A 6330-nucleotide genomic window follows, 5' to 3' on the forward strand; every position below is an offset into this window, starting at 1 on the left:
AATACCTTGTCCAGGGACTGTCCCCAGAAATCCTTTCATTTGATATAGCGCCTTAGCACGTTGTTGAACAGTCCCAAAGTGCTTCACAGAATATACTGCAAATTGAATCGCCTATATATCTTGTGCGCAAAACAGTTGTGCATTTGAGTAACCATTTTTGTTTGGAGGGATTATTATCCCTGGAAAGCAATCTGCCAACAATTGCTATGTAAACAGATGCGTACGGAGTAAGGAGACTCCAAGTTTCGCCCCGTCCGGGAATCAAACTGGTCCTCTCGCTCGTCAGCACAATACTAGAGGGCACAGATTATGAGGAAGTATTTCTTCCATTTGCAGGATAATTAATACTGGAACACGTCATAAGGAAGGGGCAGAGACGAGGATGCTCAATGCCGTATATGGGATGAAAATCTTAAGAGGATAGCCATACCACCCATTGTGTCTGTCCTATTTCTTTGAAAGTGCAATCCGAATTCCAATTTACTTACCTTCCCTCACCCCCACTGTAAATTATTCATTTCAAGATAACTGTCCGGTTACCTCCTGAAAGCTGATAGATTCTGCCCCCACCTACTCCACCCGGAGGAAATTTCATATCCTAGCTTTCCAGCTCCTTTGAGACATTCCCAATATTTTTAGTATACTGCACAGGGGCCAGAAACACTTTTGAATACCACCAATTAATAGATTTACTGCCACAAACAGCTTTCGTTCAACAATTTCCCAGTGTATATTTTTTACACGTTCGTAGCCTTTAAATGGGATTTAAATTGTGGAGTAGCAAAAAGATAGATAACTAGCAAATCCCAGATGTGTTGGTGTCAACTCTCTGGAACTCCACTCGGGCAGCTATATCTATTTCTATGAAGTCAGAGTTTGATTAGAGTTCCTTCCATGAAGGATGGAAGGATGAAGGATTTCTTGCCTGGAAAGCTACAATGTTTCTAGTTTTAATATTGGATAAAACACCCATCATGTCAGGAAAATGTCTCAAAGTGCTTCATAGGATCTATGTAAAGTGTAGTGACGCATTTGTAAGCAAATGCGGCAGCCCATTTGCACAATACAATGTCTCACAACAGCCATGAAGCGAATGACCAATTTTATCGGGGAGATTGTTGGCCAGCACAGCGGAACAAACTCCCTTCTTTTTTCGAAAAGTGCAATGGGGCATTTATCATCCACCTGAACAGGCAGGGGAGACCTCCAATAATACAGCCCCCGTCCCTCCCCATCAGCACATATGCACTGGAACGTTACCCTAAACCATCTGAGTTCAAAGTCCTGACATAGGGCTTGAACCTACAACTTTCTGACCCGTAAAAAAGGGTGCTATCAACCGACCAGGATAACCCACAAATTATACACACTAACCTTGGTGTGTGGTGTACAGCCAAATATTGAACTGGGGTTTCAGCTCATCATCAATGTTGGGTTCCATGTTGTGAGGTAGTGTACTATTAAAATATTTCTTTCAAAGTTGCCACTTTGGACTTGGTAAGAGTTTGTTGAAGACAAAACTTTCATTACAAAAATAATCTTTGCATTTGATATAGCGCCTTATCATGTCTTCGAGACTTCTCAAAGCTCTTCACAGAATATACTGTAAACTGAATTAACTGTTTATTTTGTGGGCGAAATGCAGCAGCCAATTACGCACAGCGGTGTTTCACAAACAATAATACTAATAAATATGATAACTGTTAGAGGAAGAAGAGCAAGCAACATGATTCTGAATATACAACAGAGAGGGGAAAATGTAATACTTTGCAGTAACCTCAATCTAGTAAAAGCACCATGCTGCATATTGTAATGGACCGAAGATATACAAGAGATTATATAAATTAGAATCCAATTTTTCAATTAAGAAAATTAAAAAAAAAAATGAATCAATTCACTCCTCAGAATTTTAAAATATTCCTTTAATAAAATTTACATGGATACCATTCTAAACTTAAATACTAATATATTTCAAGGAAAACAATAATAATAATCCTTGGATTTGATATAGCGCCTTATCACATCTTCGAGACATCTCAAAGCGCTTCATAGAATATATTGTAAAGTGAATTGACTGTATATTTTGTGAGCGAAACGTGGCAACCAATTGCACACAGTAGTGTCCTACAAACAGTCATGGATTGAGTGACCAAAGTATTATTATTATTTTTTTGATGGGATCATGACCCCTGGAAAAGCGATCCGCCAATCGATTAACAACTGGGTTCCTACTTACTACTAGATAGACAGGGGCGTGTGGAGTAAGGAAACTTGCCTAACGTTTCTCCCTTCCCGGGAATCGAACCCAGATCCTCTAGCTTGCGAGGCGAGTGCTCTAACCACTAAGCTACAGGACTCCACTTTATACTGTACTTTAGTAAACTGAGCTCTACAATAAAATATTAAGTGCCTAAGTAATGCAAAACTAAATATTACAAAAATCATGGTGATTTTTGCACATCTTCATATACTGAAATTAGCTGGAAACTACCTACCGAAATAACACTGGAGGTATAAAAAGTACTTCATATAAAAGGTAGGCGTGTGTGCATAAATTACAAAAATAAAAAAGTAAAAATATGGAGTTTGAACTGTAATCACCGTTCAGCTCCAGGACATCACTGTCAGACATTCTAAAAATGGACTCAATTTATAGTAATCATAATCCATTAGGTAACATGCATTAATACTGGATATGGCATTTTCTCTATAAAGATGTGGAACAAACCTTCATAAAAATTTAAATAGCTTAGCAACTATAAATATTTTTACCTTTAGACCAGGAATTAAACACTTCATTGTATTTCTTCATTTTTTTCAAAGATTATTAAAATATAATAAATTTCAGTTTACTTTATACATTTCAATGATTGTCATACTATAAAAATGGCTTCCTTCTTCAAACTTAACAAAAAGAGAGCAACAGCATTACTCAAACAATAGTACTAATTACACTAATGATAAAATATGTACTGCTCAAGTATAAATGATTTGGAAAATGAGATATTGCATTTGTGGTAGTTATTCATACTCGTCTTGAAAAACTAGTAGCATCCATTATTTTCATATTATAAACATTAATACCATTATTGTTTGCTACTACTGCAGTCCTGACATTAATTCGCAAATGAAAAGCAGTAATGCAAGATCTGAAAGAATACATTTTCTGTAATCAATTAATGTACAAACATTAAACATTGTGATAAAGGCAGCACTGGCAAATATCTGTGCAATATAATTTGTCTTTACTAAACGTCAATACTTTTTATTCTAAATATTTGCAGATAATGTATTCAATCTAGTCAAGTTTCATAATTATTTTTTTCTTTTTCTAGTATTGTTATTTTAAAGCAACCATGAACAAACATCTAAAAATATACAATAAGAGATTTGATATAGTGTCAAATACCCAGACAGTTACAATCTGTTATGGGATTTGTTTTTGTAGGCATGTGTTGATGCTGAGAGAACCATAAGAATGTACAACATGGTAGGAAGCCATTTGGACCTTTTTGTCTCACTGTTTGCTCCTTTAAGAAACCACCCATGCCTAATCCAAATTCTGTGCTGTAGCTCTTTATCCTCATATACCCGTCATCTATATGTGGTTGTTGAATTCTCTTTTAGACCATAAAAATCCTAACAGAAATATGAACAATGATGTAAAATTATTTGGGTTCCTTTGTGCAAGTTTGTTCCAGGGAACTTGATTGACTTTCTGACAGAATCACCTCTTGATGGAACAATTGGGTATAAAGTTTAATTCAGATGAATTATTTAAACTTTATTCCATTAGAACTGAAGTGAGTTTATTGAAACAGAGCTTCCTATCTGTCATAAAAAAATACAAAATATTTTACTAAAATTGAATCATTTATGAGATTCTTTTGATTTCCAACAGATGTTTTAAATTGTTTGAAGATTCATTTGTTTAATGCTGCATGAAAGGACTCAACTACTTGTGGAATATTTAGATTAGGCTCTTGGACAGTTTGGTTTTCCAGAAAATAAATATTACTTAGTTTTTCAGCTGAGATGGTTTCTAAATTGTTTGCATATTGAAGATGCTCCAAGCTAGTGTTAATTCGATTGTTACAAATTTATATTTAAAAGGGACGTCCTCCCAACGTGAAAGGTGCTATAGAAATGTAATTTTGTTCTGGTTTGTTTATTTACAGGAGAATGTAGGATTGAACAGATCAGTAAATAAAGGAATGTTGAGAGTGGGCTGCTGGAGTTCATCATAGTAAGAATGAATACCTTTTAATATCTCAATGTTCTAATAATTTGGATTTCTGGATTGAACAATTTTATTTTCAGGACAGTACAAAGCATTAGTCGGAAAACAAAAAAAAGGACTACATGAAAGAAAACATTTGAATCTCCATCAAGAAAATAAATTGTTCAGAGGAGATATGGGATATCTTGATCCAAATGGCTTTCTGCCAAGATGGCACTCAGTTGGGGATAGTTATGGGTAGAGGGATTATGTGGGCCTTATTGCTTTTATATTGGTAATCATTTTAAATATTGGTGGCATTTTGTGTTTGGTTCAGTATGCATTCATTTGACATTTTTTGGTTATTAGATGTATTTGTGATAAAATATATAAAATAATAAACATTCAAATATGTCCAGACAGGTTAACCACTGTTCACAAGAGGTTTGAAGGAAAAAGGCCCTTCCGTCTATTTGATCTTGTCCTTACAGAAGATCAACCCTACCATCCTCCTATTTCATGGTTCTTAATATTGTGGTACTGTTCCAAGTTCCCACTTGGGTCTAGACTTGCTCTTAAGTTAACAATTCAGAGCATTCAGAAATTGTCGAATTTTTAGATACAGTCTTTAATTTTGAAGTCCACTTTCTGGAGGTTTCTTTTAAGAACCGCAGAAAACTGGCTTCAAAGTTAAAACCGAGTTCCACAATTTGCCAAATTCTGCACTCTCTGAAATGCTACGATAAAATTGAATAAATCTAAACCTCAGGGAAATTTTACCCTAAACTGCTACAGATATAAACTATACAGATAATTTGCTACATTTTAATTGTATTATTACTAAATGTTTGTTCATGTTCCTCTTAAAATCAAGTATACCATGTCCTTCATCCTTCATTAATGCTATAATACTGATTTAGGCTGTAAACGGTTTATAAGACAGTAAGATTCTTTTTTAAAAAAAATCTGAACAAACCTACGCCAGGCAAGGCATCAAGTTTGTTAATGTATAGGAAGTAAGTTTTAGCTGAGCCACAAAAATGTTGAAAACTGAACATTTTGCACATAGCCCCTGACACTGAAAGACTTTGATCGTCAGAAACGCTCAGATGGAGCTGCAACAATATCCTGACAGCACTCACTCTATTTTGGCTCAAAGGGAAATATTTTGCTTTAAGGCACCTGTTCTAGCAAACTTCTGCTCCTATAATCTTGATCTCTTTCAGCCAGCCACAATTTTGATCTTCCAGCTAGTTCAACCACAGTCATAGTAAAAAATATTATTAAGATTTTGGTGTTCGCCATGATTTAAACCTGATGCTACAAAACATGGCTATGTTACAGCTCCATCTCAAGATTTATCAAATGGCAACATAATCTGAAAATAGCTTATTGGTAACACTGCCTACATACATCAGATTCCAGTTTAGTGCAGTACATCTATAAAGGGTTCAAAAATGGAAAAGGCTCAGTCTGGAAAAGTGATTAATGGAATTCTACAACAGGTCTATTCTTGGGCTGCCCTAACCCACCCCGTGTCCATTATTCAGATATGATATTGAACAGTGCACTTTTGATAATATTATGAAACTTGCTAATGGATAGTGGTGACTAGTACAAAGAGGAAAATAGCTTTGAACTAAGAAATGGTATTGTGTTTTTGACATGGATGTATTTAATGTAACGCAACAGGAAACATGAAATAAGAGTGTTACAGATGTGACACAAGTAAAGATGGAGAAGGGTTTGGGGAGTGACTATTGACCTAGTGTCCAGTCAAGTAAAAGTTTTGTGACACTTTCGAGATGTTTCAATGTAAGCAGTTGCTATGCAAATGCGAGTACTTTCCTTGTTTTATTTTGTTCTTCAGATACTTTTGTGGAATAAATCTATTGAAGAATAAATTCTAAAACCCAAGTTAAACGTGTTCAAATAAGGAAACTTAGATCTACTTACTATTACAACAACGCATCCTCAGTAGGTTAAAACTAACCTATCTCTCGATGGTCTAAACCAAAGAATCTTAGCCAACTCGCGTTTCCTATTAGCAGGTAAACAATCCATTGTTTGGTGAATTCTGCACTAATCCACTAGCCATAATCTCCAACATT

Source organism: Callorhinchus milii, unplaced genomic scaffold, assembly GCF_018977255.1.
Source record: "Callorhinchus milii isolate IMCB2004 unplaced genomic scaffold, IMCB_Cmil_1.0 Scaffold2, whole genome shotgun sequence".
Classification (NCBI taxonomy): domain Eukaryota; kingdom Metazoa; phylum Chordata; class Chondrichthyes; order Chimaeriformes; family Callorhinchidae; genus Callorhinchus; species Callorhinchus milii.